The following is a 20,732-nucleotide window of genomic DNA, read 5'->3' on the forward strand; positions in this document are numbered from 1 at the left end:
GTGGTCGTTATGCAAACTTATCACTCGCTGCACTTATCTACCTAAGACTGATCGTGTGTCCTGTGAACACAAGCGTAGCGCTCCATACACCGTGGCATGTTTCGTAACTCTGTGGTAGCTCCTCATTTATGGATCTGATCACATTACTGTATTTACATTTTTTGTTCCAAATAATCTAAGGGATAACCTCCAGCAACCGGGGGAAAACCTCGTGACACCCTGTATCCTGCCAGTTTTACAGGTGTGTATTGAAGTATTGATTTAATATAATAGAGGGAAACATTCCACGTGGGAAAAATTATATATAAAAACAAAGATGAGGTGACTTACCGAACGAAAGCGCTGGCAGGTCGATAGACACACAAACAAACACAAACATACACGCAAAATTCTAGCTTTCGCAACCAACGGTTGCCTCATCAGGAAAGAGGGAAGGACAGGGAAAGATGAAAGGATGTGGGTTTTAAGGGAGAGGGTAAGGAGTCATTCCAATCCCGGGAGCAGAAAGACTTACCTCAGGGGGAAAAAAGGACAGGTATACACTCGCACACACACACGTATCCATCCACACATACAGACACAAGCAGACACAGGTCTTTAAATAGGTCTGCTTGTGTCTGTATGTGTGGATGGATACGTGTGTGTGTGCGAGTGTATACCTGTCCTTTTTTCCCCCTAAGGTAAGTCTTTCCACTCCCGGGATGGAATGACTCCTTACCCTCTCCCTTAAAACCCACTTCCTTTGGTCTTCCCCTCTCCTTCCCTCTTTCCTGATGAGGCAACCGTTGGTTGCGAAAGCTAGAATTTTGCGTGTATGTTTGTGTTTGTTTGTGTGTCTATCGACCTGCCAGCGCTTTCGTTCGGTAAGTCACCTCATCTTTGTTTTTATATAGAAGTATTGATTTATTATTAGATATTCTGTAAATCAACAAGCTAGCAGCCTGTCTATCCCCCTAAGGAAAACGAGAAGAAATAGCACACTAGTTGTGTTAAAAATTGTTTTGTAACGCAACCGATGTACCATTTGTCATTACAGCATGAAGTCGAGTGCTGACAAGCTAGTCGGGAACGATAGACCGGAGATGGCTGTGACAAGATGTCATCTGATTGTAGGCAACAGCAGTAGCCTCTGTGTGTAGAGGACATACGCGCTGCACCCGACTGGCCACTGCCTAGTTCTACAGAAGCCTCAAGACTAGCGACCTGAATGGAATGTCAACTGTATATAAGGAATTGTATAAAGTGAAGAAGCTTATTTATTTTGCATGTCACCCTTTTCTTGCAACATATCTACATAATTCTCAAAGTTAAGTATTGTGGATTACTTTTCATAATAAAACCCATTAATACGATTTGCTCAAATTGTTGTCTAGCAAACCGAGGAAGCAGGTTTCCTAGACACCCTATCTTTGATGACTAGGCAGGATTTAACATTTGTTGACATCGGAAATCTTGTTATTCAATTCACACCACCACTCCCTAGTGCAATCAATGTGGTTCTTTTGTACCACATATACTCTCTTCACACAGTCAAAGAGAAAGAGTGGACGTAATGAAAGCTAAAAAAGTACTGAGACTGCATTACACAATGAATGTAAAATTATGTCCTAATACAATTTCAAAAGAACAACTTCAAATATTTTTCGAAAATTGTGAAAAAACATAATATAAAATAAAAATATCAGCACCCAATATTACCATTTTCATATTGATGTATTGGTGGAAAAATATTGCCGATATATATTGATATTTTTTTGGAAAAAATACTGGTATATCGATACCTCTATATACCTCTATTTTTTATCAACAGCCCTATACCCAGCTCGATGTTACTAATGCACACGTGTGTAGTGGCACTTGACCTGAGGATAAGCCAGTTCGAATCCTTTTTGTTGGAAACATTTCACTGCCAGTATTTGGCTGTCAAAGGTAGGTGAAGTAGTAGTGTCAACTCCCCGATCACAAGTCTTTGCACAAATGAACTGGTATAAATACCAAAACGATCTGCTGTGTCTCACAAAGTGAGGACATGTGACACAGTCGGTAGTGATCCGTCTGTCAGATAGGGATGTTAACTTCGACATCCACACATAAAAGACTGTTGTGATTGGCAAGCTTTTGGAGCCAGGGGCTCCTTCTTTAGGCAGAAGGGTTGAAGGGGAAGGAAGAATGGTGAAGGAAAAGGAGTGGAGAGGTCGACGGAAAGGGGTAGATTTTGGGAAGTCTCCCCTGACCCGCAGTTCGGGGTGGCTTTCCCAGAATCTACCCCTTTCCATAGACCTCTCCACTCCTTTTACTTCACCATTCTTCCTTCCCCTTCAACCCTTCTGCCTGAAGAAGGAGCCCCTGGCTCCAAAAGCTTGCCAATCGCAACAGTCTTTTATGTGTGTGTTTTGCTGCCACTTGTTGAGTAGATTTTTTATCTCTCGAATTAAATAATTTGAATATAATAGAGGGAAACATTCCACGTTGGAAAAATATATATAAATACAAAGATGCTGTAATAACCAAATGAGAAAGCGTTGGTATTTGATAGACATGATACAAACACACAAACACACACACAAATTTCAAATGTTCGCAACCCAAGGTTGCTTCATCAGGAAAGAGGGAAGGAGAGGGAAAGACGAAAGGATGTGGGTTTTAAGGGAGAGGGTAAGGAGTCATTCCAATCTCGGGACCGGAAAGACTTACCTTAGGGAGAAAAAGGACAGGTATACACTCGCACACACACACGCACGCACACACACACATATCCATCTACAGATTGTTTCTGTTGTTATATGATAATCTCAGGACCATATACACTCCTGGAAATTGAAATAAGAACATCGTGAATTCATTGTCCCAGGAAGGGGAAACTTTATTGACACATTCCTGGGGTCAGATACATCACATGATCACACTGACAGAACCACAGGCACATAGACACAGGCAACAGAGCATGCACAATGTCGGCACTAGTACAGTGTACATCCACCTTTCGCAGCAATGCAGGCTGCTATTCTCCCATGGAGACGATCGTAGAGATGCTGGATGTAGTCCTGTGGAACGGCTTGCCATGCCATTTCCACCTGGCGCCTCAGTTGGACCAGCGTTCGTGCTGGACGTGCAGACCGCGTGAGACGACGCTTCATCCAGTCCCAAACATGCTCAATGGGGGACAGATCCGGAGATCTTGCTCGCCAGGGTAGTTGACATACACCTTCTAGAGCACGTTGGGTGGCACGGGATACATGCGGACGTGCATTGTCCTGTTGGAACAGCAAGTTCCCTTGCCGGTCTAGGAATGGTAGAACGATGGGTTCGATGACGGTTTGGATGTACCGTGCACTATTCAGTGTCCCCTCGACGATCACCAGTGGTGTACGGCCAGTGTAGGAGATCGCTCCCCACACCATGATGCCGGGTGTTGGCCCTGTGTGCCTCGGTCGTATGCAGTCCCGATTGTGGCGCTCACCTGCACGGCGCCAAACACGCATACGACCATCATTGGCACCAAGGCAGAAGCGACTCTCATCGCTGAAGACGACACGTCTCCATTCGTCCCTCCATTCACGCCTGTCGCGACACCACTGGAAACGGGCTGCACGATGTTGGGGCGTGAGCGGAAGACGGCCTAACAGTGTGCGGGACCGTAGCCCAGCTTCATGGAGACGGTTGCGAATGGTCCTCGCCGATACCCCAAGAGCAACAGTGTCCCTAATTTGCTGGGAAGTGGCGGTGCGGTCCCCTACGGCACTGCGTAGGATCCTACGGTCTTGGCGTGCATCCGTGCGTCGCTGCGGTCCAGTCCCTGGTCGACGGGCACGTGCACCTTCCGCCAACCACTGGCGACAACATCGATGTACTGTGGAGACCTCACGCCCCACGTGTTGAGCAATTCGGCGGTACGTCCACCCGGCCTCCCGCATGCCCACTATACGCCCTCGCTCAAAGTCCGTCAACTGCACATACGGTTCACGTCCACGCTGTCGCGGCATGCTACCAGTGTTAAAGACTGCGATGGAGCTCCGTATGCCACGGCAAACTGGCTGACACTGACGGCGGCGGTGCACAAATGCTGCGCAGCTAGCGCCATTCGACGGTCAACACCGCGGTTCCTGGTGTGTCCGCTGTGCCGTGCGTGTGATCATTGCTTGTACAGCCCTCTCGCAGTGTCCGGAGCAAGTATGGTGGGTCTGACACACCGCTGTCAATGTGTTCTTTTTTCCATTTCCAGGAGTGTATTTTGTTTACATTCACTCAATATTGAAATATGGTGTGATATTATGGGGAAATTGTGGAGCAATTTTGAGAAAATTTCGAATTCAGATAAAGATTATTAGACTAATGGAACTGGTGGACCAAAGCTCATCATGCAAGCTACTAGTTAAGAAAAATAAATACTACCACTTCCCTGTCTGTCTTTACTTACTAGAAAATGTAATTATGGTAAAATAATTAAACAGTAGTAATCCATGCATGACTCACAGTGAATCCATACACTGCTACCACACAAGACAAATAAATGATGTACATGTACAACACACAAACATTGCTCTGTTACAGAAGAACATCAAATGGTATAACAGATTACCAAAATCCACAAAAAAAATGGACAGAAACAATTTCAAATAAACAGTGGAAGATTACTTGATGAAGCACTGCTTTTATACAGCAAGGGAGTACCTAGAAAAACAAAACTGCAGAACCAATTAAGACAGATTTTGTAAAGTGTGTAGAATAATAAAATATTGTGTAATATTACCTTTTGCTAAACTTACACGAGTAAAAAATTTCAAGAAATGTTTGTAGTAATTAAGAAATGGTCCAATATCTTTTATACTCTGTACAGTACTAGATTCACATGACCAATAATTAAACAATATAAAAAAGTCGCCTGAGTAACAAATCTTTCAGGGTATTTCAATTCTTCTAAAGCTGCCCAAGTAGACTTTTAGTGAGGTAAGAATCCTGAATGCTTGGTGCTCCATAGCTAATGAATATATGTTAAAGAACATCTTCTAAACATTACGGGGTGCACTTAAAATTTTTATTCGCCAAACCGGTATTTGGATGTATAACCTATCATCAGTGGGATCTGATCCAGAGGACAACTGAATACATAACAGCAGAAACACAAGTCTACTTATATTATGTATTTCCATCACATGCATGTCAGTTATAAGTTCTTTGTGACGTTCAACTAAGTTCATCTCTCAACATGCAGGTAGTCATCTGTATTATTGCTGTCAATTCTTAGCCAGTGACATTTATTGGTCATATAATATAAACATGGAACTGACTAATGGACCAAAGACTCCATTTTACATGCATTTTGTTATTTCTGAGATCATATTTATATGCATGTCTAACAGTACTTTTTAAATGTAAAATATCATTTTTGGACAATTAGTATGTAAAAACTATAAAATTTGTAAAATAATTGGAACATACACATAAACCAGTGTCAATTGTCATGAACTATACATCAAGTATGTTGGCCCCAGTGCAAAATCTTTGTTTATAGTATAGTGAGGTTGTCAGTAAGATTCGGATCCAATGGTAATCCAAAATTTCGTGTAAAATCAGGCAATTTTTCGCGCAAAAGATGAATATACCTCAAACTAAACTTAATCGATTAAAATACTCTTAAAGTTTTTTATGTACTTTTATTCCTGTTTCTTGATTAAGTGTGTTGTCACGGTGTTTAGTCAAATGAGTGTATATCTCAATTTCTTCAAGAATGTTCAGTAGTCTATCCTTTTTCTGCTATATGAAGAACAGTAATCTTTTTATTTGTGTCATTAGCAGAATGCTTGCATTCTCATTAATGAGCACTAAATGTTGAGGGGTTGGTCTTACTAACATTAATATGTTCTCTGAATATCATTTGACGATTCTCCCTGTTTGCCCAACTAAGATTTATCCGATTCACTACATGTTATTTTATATATTCTGCACATTTATATGCTTGGCTCTCATGTGTGTTGTGTATAATACTGATCTTATATTGCTTTCTGTCCTAAAGCCAATTTGCAGCCTACTTTTTCAAAACAAACAACTTATTTTATCGTAAATGTGATCGCAGTACAGAAATGTTATAAATGTATCTTTTTGTACTTGTGCACTCTTTTCTAATGTGGTCTGATTTCTATTAGTAGTTTGTTCTTTCCCTTTTTTTGTGCTTAATTTTGTAACTAGTTTTGGTTTGTCACCATTGTTGGGTGCTAACTTTTGTAGTGTGTGTAATTCAGCATCAATTTTCACATCAGTTGAAGGGTATTTGAATACCCTGTCAATTTCTTAGTGGAAATATGCGTCTCTATGGGATCGTGCACAGCAAGAACTGCCGTGCATTACGCAGAGAGATGCAGCGGGTTTCCAGAATATGTTGAAACAATGGGTATCACTCTCTCTTTTAACAATATTATGAAAAGGAAAGTTGCTACTCACCATATAGCAGAGATGCTGAGTCGCAGATAGGCACAACAAAAAGACTCTCACAATTAAAGCTTCGGTTGTTAAGGTCTTTGTCAACAATAGAACACACACACACACACACAAATGCAACTCGCTCACACAAATGCAACTCGCACACACAAATGCAGTCTCAAGTGTGGTTTCAGTTGTCTGAGACTGCAGTTGTGTGTGAGTTGCGTTTGTGTGAATGAACGACTGAGTGAGTGAGTGAGTGAGTGAGTGAGTGTGTGTGTGTGTGTGTGTGTGTGTGTGTGTGTGTGTGTGTGTGTGTGTCACCTATTGTTGACGAAGGCTGCAAGATCACCAATGGTGTCTGTTCTTTTGGACATGTCTGAAAGAACAGATACCACATTCATATATAGATGAGGCTTACCAGCCAATGATTATCTTCAGTGGGGATGCACTCACATTGCTCAAACTCTTACGGGATTCAGTAGATTGACTGCCGCGAGCCATGAGTATAGTGGGCAGGAGCACTACAAATGCAGTGTGCGGACAATAAGTTGGGAATGTTAGTCTCACCGGGGTGTGCCAGGTATAAGTCCCTGCAGTCACACTATCCTCCGTGTTCTCTATGGCTCAGTCAGATAGAGCGTAGGCCATATAAGCAAGAGGTCCCGGGTTTGAGTCCCGGTCAGGGCACACATTTTCAACTGTCCCTGTTGATATTTGTCAACACCCTAGGCAGTAATGGTCTGGATTTCATTTCACAATTAAAGCTTTCGGCCATTGGCGTTTGTCAACAATAGACAGACACACACACACACACACACACACACACACACACACACACTTAAACACAACTCAACTGCAACTCATACACACATAGTGTGTGTGAGTTGCATTTGCGTGAGTGTGTTTGTGTGCATATGTGTGTCTACTGTTAACAAAGGCCAATGGGCGAAAGCTTCAATTGTGAAATCTTTTTGTTGTGCCTATCTGTGACTCAGCATCTCCGCTATATGGTGAGTAGCAACTTTCCTTCTTACAATACTGTTTGTGCTTTATACACTGAAGAGCCAAAGAAACTGGTACACTTGCCTAATATATTGTAGGGCCCCTGCGAGTATGCAGAAGTGCCGCAACACGACATGACATAGATTCGACTAATGTCTGAAGTAGTGCTGGAGGGAACTGACACCATGAATCCTGCACGGCTGTCCATAAATCTGTGAGAGTATGAGGGGGTGGAGATCTCTTCTGAGCAGCACCTTGCAAGGCATCCCAGATAGGCTCAATAGTGTTCATGTCTGGGGAGATTGGTGGCCGGCAGAAGTGTTTAAACTCAGAAGGGTGTCCCTGGAGCAACTCTGTAGAAATTCTGGACATTAGAGGTATTGCATTGTCCTGCTGGAATTGCCAAAGTCCGTCGGAATGCACTGCGGACATGAATGGATGCATGTGATCAGACAGGATGCTTACGTACGTGTCACTTGTCAGAGTCATATCTAGATGCAACAGGGGTCCCACGTCACACCAACTGCACATGCCCCAAAGCCTTCAGCAGCTTGAACAGTTCCCTACTGACATACAGGGTCCACGGATTCGTGAGGTTGTCTCCATAGCCATACACATCCATCCACTCGATACAATTTGAAACAAGACTCATCCGACCAGGTAACACGATTCCAGTCACCAAGAGTCAATTCTGGTGTTGACGGGTCCAGGCGAGGCGTAAAGCTTTCAGTTGTGCAGTCATCAAGGGTACATGAGTGAGCGTTTGGCTCTGAAAGCCCATATCGATGATGTTTCATTGAATGGTTCACACATTGACCCTTGTTGATGGCCCATCATTGAAATCTGCAGGAATTTGTGGAAGGGTTTCACTTCTGTCACATTGAACAATTCTCTTCAGCCATCACTGTTCCCGTTCTTGCAGGATCTTTTTCTGGCCACAGCGATGTTGGAGATTTGATGTTTTACGGATTCCTGACATTCACGGTACACTCGTGAAATGGTTGTATGGGAAAATCCCCACATTCAGACTCTCTTAAATCTTGATAATCTGCCATTGTAGCAGCAGTGACTGACCTAACAACTGCACCAGACACTTGTCGTCTTATATAGGTGTTGCCAACCACAATGCCATATTCTGCCTGTTTACATATATCTGTTTTTGAATACGCATACCTATACTAGATTATTTGACACTTCAGTGTAGAACGCTGGCAAGGCAACACTAACAAAAGCTTGTTTAAAATCAACAAACAGGAAGTTGAGATCTATGTCACATTCATAGAAAAACTAAATGATACTGAAATTGTAGAAGCACACCAAATACAAATTACCAATGTCCTCCCATCTGGAGAGGAACCAATATGAAACTAAGATAGATGGAACAGGATCCAGAAAGTGGTGAACGAGGCAGCAAAGAAAATGGTTAGATGATGAATGTAGACAAGAAAAACAATAAAAGACGGGAAGAAATGTGGAGGTGTACTAAGAATTAAATGTTCAGAGGATATCTAACAAAAAGAAAAAGAACTGCTAGAAGCTAAATCTCAAGAGATAGAACAACTGAAGGAACAGGACCAAACAAGAAAATTCAATCATGCAATAGTAAAGATAAGAACAGGTATCAAGAGATCGACAAGAACAGGAGGAGAATATAGAGGCAAGAGAAGATGAAAAGGGGAGAAGCAAATACACTACTGTTTGGTAAAAGGGAAACATCAAGACCGAGAGACGTGATCACAATGACATTTATTCCACCAATTACGGACATGACATAACACACATGATTAGCATTACAGGGCTGTACATGCACTGTGACTGTGGAAATTCAGTACGGAGAAGTGCCAGCACGTGCTGCAATGAGAGCAGCTAGATGTCACGGCACGGAATCACAGACCGCCTGAATGTGCTGCTGTCTAATACTCTGCGTCGCAGTTTGTAGGAGTGTCCACAAAGCATCAACTGTGGCTGCAGATGGACCTGAACGAACAAGCTGCTGAATGACCACATCCCATATGTTCCGAGTGTGGAATTTCAGGTGAATGGACAGGCCTCCACATTCCTCACCACATGCAGTGAGGCATTGTTCTGTTGAAATATGACATGTGGAATGGCCTGCAAGAAAGGCAATGCCTCGGGCTGTAAAATCTCCCTGATGTAGCAGCTGTTCAGATTGTCCTCAAGATGTAGGAGGCGAGAACACACGACATAGGCAATAGTGCCCCAATCTATCAAACAAGGGGTTTGTCTGCTATGCTGCTCAGCAGTACAGTCTGTCCAATAGCTCTCACCTTGGTGGCATTGATTATGTATACAGCTCTCACTGCAGGACTAGATGAAGTGGGATTCATCCAAAAACACTACATTTTGCCACTCAGCACATCACTGTCGACATTCGTGGGCTCATTTCAGTCTGCAGTATTGGTGGGTTCTGGTCAACGGGAGCCGATGCAATTGTATGTGTGCCACCTGTCCAGTCTGCAGAAGAAGGCAACAAACCATCGAAATAGACATGTTCACACCTGCTGCAGTGCTCCAATGTCTCTCCAGCACTGTGGGTGAAGCTGTTGTGTCCGTTACAGCCAAGTGGACAAAATGGCAGTCATCTCATGCTGTGGACACATTGTGTCATCCAGTATCCTTATCTCTCCACTGGTTCCACATACGCCACACTGTTGAAGCAGCGTGCCCTGTACGAGCCGTGTCACAGAACAACAGACCCACCTCTCGGAAATCAAACATTCTGCCGCATTCAGATACACTCGCATACCAGTATTTCACCCCATGATGTTGGTGAAGTTGCAGCATTAGAAAATTGTAGCGAAATGCAGGAAGATCTGCAGCGGATAGACACTTGGTGCAGGGAGTGGCAACTGACCTTAACATAGACAAATGTAATGTATTGCGAATACATAGAAAGAAGGATCCTTTATTGTATGATTATAAGACAGCAGAACAAACACTGGTAACACTTACTTCTGTAAAATATCTGGGAGTATGCATGCAGAACGATTTGAAGCGGAATGATCATATAAAATTAATTGTCGGTAAGGCGGGTGCCAGGTTGAGATTCATTGGGAGAGTCCTTAGAAAATGTAGTCCGTCAACAAAGGAGGTGGCTTACAAAACACTCGTTCGGCCTATACTTGAGTATTGCTCATCGGTGTGGGATCCGTACCAGGTCAGGCTGACAGAGGAGATAGAGAAGATCCAAAGAAGAGTGGTGTCTTTCGTCACAGGGTTATTCGATAAGCGTGATAGCGTTACGGAGATGTTTAGCAAACTCGAGTGGCAGACTCTGCAAGAGAGGCACTGTGCATCGCGGTGTAGCTCGGTGTCCAGGTTTCGAGAGGGTGCGTTTCTGGATGAGGTATCGAATATATTGCTTCCCCCTACTTATACCTCCCGAGGAGATCACAAATGTAAAATTAGAGAGATTCGAGCACGTACAGAGGTTTTCCGGCAGTCGTTCTTCCCGCGAACCACACGCAACTGGAACAGGAAAGGGAAGTAATGACAGTGGCACGTAAAGTGCCCTCCACCACACACCGTTGGGTGGCTTGCGGAGTGTGACGGCTCTGCATCAACTGAGCATTGTGCAACACTGACATGTCCGGCCACAGAAAAAGAGGGTGCCATTGGGCCTCTCTGGCACTTAAACAACTTATTACGGTTCCACTGCTGTACATGTCCTCTTTGTGTGGCACGTTGCAGACCATCTCTTCCAAGTGTTTCCCTATTTACAAACAGTAATGGAGACCAACAACACAGGCGGTGGAGTTAGTGACACACAAACTGAAAAATAATCGTGCACTTGGTGAAGACGTGGTAGTGCCAGAACTTACAAAGTTTGGCACTCATCCTGTAATATGTGGAATACGTGCATTCATAAATAACATGTGGGAAAGTGAAAGCATGCCTGAGGTCTGAAATCTGGAATAATATATCCCGTGTATAAGAAAGAAGAAAAGCTTGCTTGTGAAAATTATTGAAGCATAACTGTATTAAGACAATCTACAAGATATTTTATCGGGTGCTGAATGAAAGTTTAAAGAAGTGTGCTCCAAATATTCTCAGAGAATACAAACACGGTTTCCAGTCAAATAGAAGCATTTCTCATCAGTTTTTTGTTATGGACAAATAATGGAGAAATTATATGAATATGGCATAGATCACTAATGACTGTTTATATGCTTCCATAGAAAAGATGTAATAAAAATATTATGCCTATGTCGAATTTCCCCCCCATGAACCATGGACCTTGCCGTTGGTGGGGAGGCTTGCTTGCCTCAGCGATACAGATAGCCGTACCGTAGGTGCAACCACAACGGAGGGGTATCTGTTGAGAGGCCAGACAAACATGTGGTTCCTGAAGAGGGGCAGCAGCCTTTTCAGTAGTTGCAGGGGCAACAGTCTGGATGATTGACTGATCTGGCCTTGTAACACTAACCAAAACGGCCTTGCTGTGCTGGTACTGCGAATGGCTGAAAGCAAGGGGAAACTACAGCCGTTATTTTTCCCGATGGTATGCAGATTTACTGTACGGTTAAACGATGATGGCGTCCTCTTGGGTAAAATATTCTGGAGGTAAAATAGTCCCCCATTCGGATCTCCAGGCGGGGACTACTCAAGAGTACGTCGTTATCAGGAGAAAGAAAACTGGCGGTCTACGGATCGGAGCGTGGAATGTCAGATCCCTTAATCGGGCAGGTAGGTTAGAAAATTTAAAAAGGGAAATGGATAAGTTAAAGTTAGATATAGTGGGAATTAGTGAACTTCGGTGGTGGGAGGAACAAGACTTTTGGTCAGGTGAATACAGGGTTATAAATACAAAATCAAATAGGGGTAATGCAGGAGTAGGTTTAATAATGAATAAAAAAATAGGAATGCGGGTAAGCTACTACAAACAGCATAGTGAACGCATTATTGTGGCCAAAATAGACATGAAGCCCATGCCTACTACAGTAGTACAAATTTATATGTCAACTAGCTCTGCAGATGATGAAGAAGTTGATGAAATGTATGATGAGATAAAGGAAATTATTCAGGTAGTGAAGGGAGACGAAAATTTAATAGTCATGGGTGACTGGAATTCGAGAGTAGGAAAAGGGAGAGAAGGAAACATAGTGGGTGAATATGAATTGGGGGAGAGAAATTAAACAGGAAGTCACCTGGTAGAATTTTGCACAGAGCATAACTTAATCATAGCTAACACTTGGTTCAAGAATCATGAAAGAAGGTTGTATACATGGAAGAATCCTGGAGATACTAGAAGGTATCAGATAGATTATACAATGGTAAGACAGAGATTTAAGAACCAGGTTTTAAATTGTAAGACATTTCCAGGGGCAGATGTGGACTCTGACCACAATCTATTGGTTATGAACTGTAGATTAAAACTGAAGAAACTGCAAAAAGGTGGGAATTTAAGGAGATGGGACCTGGATAAACTGAAAGAACCAGAGGTTGTACGGAGTTCAGGGAGAGCATAAGAGAACAATTGACAGGAATGGGGGAAAGAAATACAGTAAAAGAAGAATGGTTAGCTTTGAGGGATGAAATAGTGAAGGCAGCAAAGGATCAAGTAGGTAAAAAGACGAGGGCTAGTATAAATCCTTGGATAACAGAAGATATATTGAATTTAATTGATAAAAGGAGAAAATATAAAAATGCAGTAAATTTAGCAGGCAAAAAGAAATACAAATGTCTCAAAAATGAGATCGGCAGAAAGTGCAGAATGGCTAAGCGGGATGGTTAGAGGACAAATGTAAGGATGTAGAGGGTTATCTCACTAGGGGTAAGATAGATACTGCCTACAGGAAAATTAAAGAGACCTTTGGAGAAAAGAGAGACACTTGTATGAATATCAAGAGCTCAGATGGAAACCCAGTTCTAAGCAAAGAAGGGAAGGTGGAAGGAGTATATAAAAGGTCTATACAAGGGCGATGTACTTGAGGACAATATTATGGAAATGGAAGAGGATGTAGATGAAGATGAAATGGGAGATACGATACTGCGTGAAGAGTTTGACAGAGCACTGAAAGGCCTGAGTCGAAACAAGGCCCCGGGAGTAGACAACATTCCATTAGAACTACTGATGGCCTTGGGAGAGCCAGTCATGACAAAACTCTACCATCTGGTGAGCAAGATGTATGAGACAGGCGAAATACCCACAGACTTCAAGAATAATATAATAATTCCAATCCCAAAGAAAGCAGGTGTTGACAGATGTGAAAATTACCGAACTATCAGTTTAATAAGTCACAGCTGCAAAATACTAACGCGAATTCTTTACAGACGAATGGAAAAACTGGTAGAAGCCTACCTTGGCGAAGATCAGTTTGGATTCTGCAGAAATGTTGGAACACGTGAAGCAATATTGACCCTACGACTTATCTTAGAAAATAGATTAAGGAAAGGCAAACATACATTTCTAGCATTTGTAGACTTAGAGAAAGCTTTTGAAAATGTTGACTGGAATACTCTCTTTCAAATTCTAAAGGTGGCAGGGGTAAAATACAGGGAACGAAAGGCTGTTTACAATTTGTAAAGAAACCAGATGGCAGTTATAAGAGTCGAGGGACACGAAAGGGAAGCAATGGTTGGGAAGGTAGTGAGACAGGGTTGTAGCCTCTCCCCAATGTTATTCAATCTGTATATTGAGCAAGCAGTAAAGGAAACAAAAGAAAATTTCGGAGTAGGTATTAAAGTCCACAGAGAAGAAATAAAAACGTTGAGGTTCGCCGATGACATTGTAATTCTGTCAGAGACAGCAAACGACTTGGAAGAGCTATTGAATGGAATGGACACTGTCTTGTAAGGAGGATATAAGATGAACATCAACGAAAGCAAAACAAGGATAATGGAATGTAGTCGAATCAAGTTGGGTGATGCCGAGGGAATTACAATAGGAAATGAGACACTTAAAGTAGTAAAGGAGTTTTGCTATTTGGGGAGCAAAATAACTGATGATGGTCGAAGTAGAGAAGATATAAAATGTAGACTGGCAATGGCAAGGAAAGCGTTTCTGAAGAAGAGAAATTTGTTAACATCGAGTATAGATTCAAGTGTCAGGAAGTAGTTTCTGAAAGTATTTGTATGGAGTGTAGCCATGTATGGAAGTGAAACATGGACGATAAATAGTTTGGACAAGAAGAGAATAGAAGCTTTTGAAATGTGGTGTTACAGAAGAATGCTGAAGATTAGATGGGTACATCACATAACTAATGAGGAGGTATTGAATAGAAGGGACCGGTTGGTAGGACATGTTCTGAGGCATCAAGGGATCACAAATTTAGCACTGGAGGGTAAAAATCGTAGAGGGAGACCAAGAGATGAATACACTAAGTAGATTCAGAAGGATGTAGGTTGCAGTAGGTACTGGGAAATGAAGAAGCTTGCACAGGATATAGTAGTATGGAGAGCTGCATCAAACCAGTCTCAGGACTGAAGACAACAACAACAACAACAACAACAACAACAACATCGTTGTTGCTGCTGCTGCTGTTATTTTCTGTCTGAAATGTGATTTTATGCAGCTCTCCATGCTACTCTATCCTGTGCGAGCCTCTTCACCTCCAAATAACTACTGCAATCTACATTCTTCTAAATCTGCTAACTGTATTTGTCTCTTGATCTCCCTCTACAATTTTTGTCTATATTTTGTAAAGAAGGTGTCAGTCTTCATGAAGCCGTACGTGCAGCAGCATCGACCGCTCACACAGAAGATGCCACGTTATTATAAGAGAACAAGGTGTACCCGCCCAACAGTCTATACAGCAACAGGCAATATTACTATCAAGAGTGAGAACTATGTAGGCGCACAAGTCGAATTGCACAGTCCATCACTTTTCTGTGGTGGAGTTCTGAACTTTACCCTTAGCAACAATGATGCCAATCATCAAGGTAATGGCTGAGTTACCGTTGCTTTAGTACGTGGCCCTAAAGTCGATAAAGTGGCAGGACTGGAGTCGTTCAACAGCCGTGTCGTCATCACTTATCGGACATTCCAGGCTGCAGAGGTCTACAATAGAGATATGGGTAAATCGTATCACCTCTCGTCGATGCCTTTGGTCCACAGGACAAGGAATCATCGTAATATAAATGAATCTCAATCTGTAGTCACTTTAGCAGCACGACATATGTCTAGCAGTTTTCAGTTGACACTACCGATCGGACATTTGGGTGTTATCCCGTATGTGTGCTGTAGTCTATTTAGCAGCACGCGTACCTGCTGTTTTGTCATGTTTATAAACAAAGAGCAATAAGCAGTTGTGTAATCACCGAGGTCAATGCTCACACAGAGTTCATAAAATGTGGCTGATGCAATACGCTCATTAATTAAGTAAGCCAATTGTAGGTTTTTTTTTTTTTTTGGTATGGATATTGGATAGAAATACTTTACTTAATTTCTGTAATAATGAGTGAGGTCACTGATAACAGTAATTATTTTACAGTTGTCAACACCTTTCACCCACATAGACACAGATCCAGATTCATTTATTTTACGATGATTCTCGTCCTGAAGACAAAAGGCTCCGACGAGAGGTTAATAGGATTTACTCATATCTCTATTGTAGACCTCTGCGATCTGGAATGTCCGATAAGCGATGATGTCACGGCTGTTGAAGGACTCCAGTCCTGCCACTTTATCGACTTTAGGGCCACGTACTAAAGCAACGGTAACCCAGCCATTACCTTGCTGATTGGCATCATTGTTGCTAAGGGTAAAATTCAGAACTCCTCCACAGAAAAGTGATGGACTGTGCAAGACGACTTGTGCACCTACATAGTTCTCGGCCTTGATAGTAATATTGTCTATAGCTTTATACTCTGTTGGGCGGGTACACCTTGTTCTCCTATAATAACGTGGCATCTTCTGTGTGAGTAGTCAATGCTGCTGCACATACGGCTTCATGAAGACTGACACCTTCTTAACAAAATAATTACTTATAAAGACAAAACTGTTTCATCCTTGAGACCCCGGTTCGTGATGTACATTTAGCAGTTCTCGGCTGATGCTACCGATAAGAAATTCTCTAAGTCCGACATTTGGGTGTTATGAAACTTCCTGGCAGATCAAAACTGTGTGCCCGACGAGACTCGAACTCGGGACCTTTGCCTTTCGCGGGCAAGTGCTCTACCATCTGAGCTACCAAAGCACGACTCACGGCCGGTACTCACAGCTTTACTTCTGCCAGTACCGCGTCTCCTACCTTCCAAACTTTACAGAAGCTCTCCTGCGAACCTTGCAGAACTAGCACTCCTGAAAGAAAGGATATAGCGGAGACATGGCTTAGCCACAGCCTGGGGGATGTTTCCAGAATGAGATTCTCATTCTGGAATCATTTGAGTGTTATCCTGTATGCGTGCTGTAGTCACTGTAGCAGCACTTTATCCCCTCCCCCCTGCACTTCTGCGCATTACCAAACTGATGATATCATGAAGCCTGAGGATTTCACCTCTCAACTGATCCCTTCTTTTAGTGAACTTGCTCCAGAAATATCCCTTTACTCCCCAGTTTGACATCATCGTCAGTTACTTGATTTACTCGGCTATCTCCAGCATTTTTTTGTAGCAACAAATTTTGAAAGCTTCTATTCTCTTCTTGTCTTAACTGCTTACTGACCACATTTCGCTTCCATACATGGCTGCAATCCAGAGAAATACCTTCAAGAGAGATTTCCTAACACTTAAACTGATATCGGATGTTAAACACATCTTTTTCAGCTTAGTATGGGGGGCAGTCAAATGAAAACCCAACACCTTCTACAATGGGATCACGAAAAAGTTCCATTCAAATGTAAGAACCAAACACATTACGATATGAGAGTCATGCAGAAAGTAACAGACATTTTGAAATATAAAATTAACAACATGGAAAAACCAATTTTTTATACACATTTTAAAAGTACACTCTTAGCTATTTTTCTACATAATCACCATTCAAACTGCGGCACTTTTCATATGGTAGCACAAGTTTTTCAATGCCGCATATGTAGAAATCTGGTGCCTGTGATTGCAATGACTGGTTTATACCAGCATGCGGTTTGGCATCAGTATCAAACCGTTGTATAGCAAGCATTGTCTTCTTTGGTGGGAAGAGAGAGTAGTCACTTGGTGCCAAATCTGAGTTGTTTGGTGGATGATCAAACACCTCCCATCCAACTACTACATCGTACATCCTTCTGAACTTTCTTACTGTATTCATCTCTTGGTTTACCTCTACAATTTTTACCCCTCCCTCACACTTCCATCCATTAACAAATAGAGGAGTTCTTGAAGTCTCAGGATGTGACCTCTCAACTGATCCTTTGTTTTAGTGAACTTGCACCAGATATTTCTCTTTATTCCACAGTTTGTTTCAGTATCTCCTCATCAGATACCATGATCTACTCAACTAATCTTAAATTGTATTGTAGGAGCTCTCGCGTACGATTGGCCATGTGTGGATGTGCATTCTCTTGAAAAAACAAAATTTTTGCACTAAATTTTTCCTGACACTTGTTTCGTATCACCTGCCTTAACTTTTATGGCGTTTCACACCTCTCTTAATTAATTGGTGCACCATGCTCAAGGAAACCAACGAGAATCACTTCCTTAGAACCCTGGTGGCAGGTGTTTGGTTTCCATTTCATCTGACTGCCCCTTATAGTATAGGAGGAGGATCAGTGGCTAGTTTCAAAGTGTCTGTTTGTTCTTCTTCTCCACCCCCCCCCCCCCTCCCCCGAAAAGATAAATAAATAAAAAAATCTGAATTGCTTTTCATGCTACAGACAGTCTGCATTTTATATTATGTCTACCCACCTATAATCAGTTATTTTACTCCCCAAATAGCAAAACTCAACCAGTCTGATAAACTGTAGACAGAGTGGCCAATGGAGTACTATTTTACATTTGTTATTCAATTTCCAGCATGATGCCTACTGGCAGCATTTTACACCAGAATATAAAACTCCGCTTTGAGCCCTACACAGGGATACATAATCTATATGGAAGTTACACAAATACCATCGTGTGGACCGTGCGCGCGCGTGTGTGTGTGTGTGTGTGTGTGTGTGTGTGTGTCTGAACACACTTTTGTAAGATGTTTGGTTATCAACTTTACACAATATTTTTATTCAGCACTTCTGTAGAACAAAGATTTCTTTTCACCTTAGCTTCAATTCCCAAGAAGTATAAGTTATAGGTTAGTAGCTGTTGTGGTCTTCAGCCCTGAGACTGGTTTGATGCAGCTGTCCCTGCTACTCTATCCTGTGCAAGCTTCTTCATCTCTCAGTACCTACTGCAACCTACATCCTTCTGAATCTGTTTAGAGTATTCATCTCTTGGTCTCTGTATACAATTTTTACCCTCCACGCTTGATGCCTCAGAACATGCCCTACCAACTGACCCCTTCTTCTAGTCAAGTTGTGCCACAAATTCCTCTTCTGCCCAATTCTGTTCAATGCCTCCTCATTAGTTACATGATCTAACCATGTAATCTTCAGCATTCTTCTGTAGCACCACATTTCAAAAGCTTCTATTCTCTTCTTGTCTACATTTTCATCTTATATCCTCCTTTCAAGACAACTGCTCTTCCAGGTCCTACGCTGTCTCTGACAGAATTACAATGACTTCGGCAAACCTCAAAGTTTTTATTTCTTCTCCACGGATTTTAATTCCTACTCCCAATGTTTCTTTTGTTTCCTTTACTGCTTTCTCAATACACAGATCGAATAACATCAGGGATGGGCTACAACCCTGTCTCACTCCCTTCCCAATCACTGCTTCCCTTTTGTGCCCCTTGATTCTTACAACTGCCATCTGGTTTCTGTATAAATTGTAAATAGCCTTTTGCTCCCTGTACTTGACCTCTGCCACCTTCAGAATTTGAAAGAGAGTATTCCAGTCAACATTTTCAAAAGCTTTCTCTAAGTCTACAAATGCTAGAACATAAGTTTACCTTCCCTTAATCTATCTTCTAAGATAATTCGTAGGGTCAGTATTGCCTCACGTGTTCGAACATTTCTACGGAATCCAAATTGATAGTGCCGAGTAGCAAATGTAAGCTAGCAGTCCTGCCTACACGGTAATATGAGGAGAGAGATTTCCAAAAGCAAAGCAGGCACAACTGAGCTTTTGGTTAACTCGTCCACATGCTGGTGCTACCTTAGATTATTGCTCATCTCAGTGCCCTATGATATCTACTTCTGATATCTGTAAGTTACTTGTGTTTGTTCGAAACTGGATAATATGACTTTTTACAAGATTAAGGGTTCAGTTGTTGGCTGCGAACAAGTTGGAAGTCACTTCCATTGTCTTCTGGTTGTGACTGGTATGCAAGTATTTAGATCGTTTATCAAAACGTTACATGTTTTGCAGAGACCTCCAAAGTCCATGGTAAATCATTTATGTACACCAAATACAGGAATAGGCCAAGAACCAAACCTTGCAGGACACCATATTTTATATTTTCCTTACTCCAAATTTAGTCTCTGCTAACACAGCCCTCTGTTTCTATTGTTAAGATAAGGCTCTACGCACCTAAGGGAAAAAATTTACTGCCATAACATTTTAGCTGTCTTGCAGAATTTATGATCTACACAATACAAGGCTGTGACAAGATCAGAGAAAAACGCCAACAGGGTAATTTTTCACGTTTAGTTCTACCGGAACTGAGTTAGTGAGATTACATAGGGTGGCCAGAAACAGTCTGAAAAGCTTGTAAGCGTGTTGCCGCTTAGGTTGTGCTGAGAAATAAATGTTACGAAAACTATTCGGTACATTGTTCCATTACTAAGTTAATTAGCATTGAAGTTAGCCAATCAGCCCATTGCATGGGCAAATTCAAGGGAACCGCTAGATACGATTAGTGTCAGTTCTTTTCAGAGAGTAGATGGTAACGCACGAGACTGCACCGCATTGGGTTTTGATCTGATCCTTACTTTTGTACCATGTCCAGTATTTGTATCACTCTCTTGTTCAATTTTAGGAAGCCAAACAAAGAACACACTTTGTGACAGCATCTCCGACAGGACACCCGAATTTGCATACACGACGGCCTGTTTGGCTAGCTTCAGTCTTAATTAACTCAGAAGTGGCACAACGTATTGAAGTGTTGCTTAATAATTGCTTCTCAGTACAACCTACCCTGCAACACCTTACAAGTTTTTCAGACTGTTTCTGATTACCCTGTATACTGCTTCTTCCATAGAGAAGTCTCAAGCTAAATTGAAATATTCTTAATGGGTTATTGTCAGAATATTCTGCTGTGAACTACCTTCTAAAATTTTTTGAGCATTTGGGAACATTGGAAACGGGTCTACAATTAG

General features: G+C 42.1%; 1 protein-coding gene across 3 annotated transcripts in view; it reads right to left on the minus strand.

Annotated features, from left to right (window-relative positions):
* LOC124553680 (histone acetyltransferase KAT2A) overlaps positions 1 to 20,732 on the minus strand; it is a 327,182-nt gene that overhangs the window by 62,030 nt on the left and 244,420 nt on the right. The window lies entirely within an intron of this gene.

The sequence above is a fragment of the Schistocerca americana genome, chromosome 11 (genome assembly GCF_021461395.2).
Source record: "Schistocerca americana isolate TAMUIC-IGC-003095 chromosome 11, iqSchAmer2.1, whole genome shotgun sequence".
Classification (NCBI taxonomy): domain Eukaryota; kingdom Metazoa; phylum Arthropoda; class Insecta; order Orthoptera; family Acrididae; genus Schistocerca; species Schistocerca americana.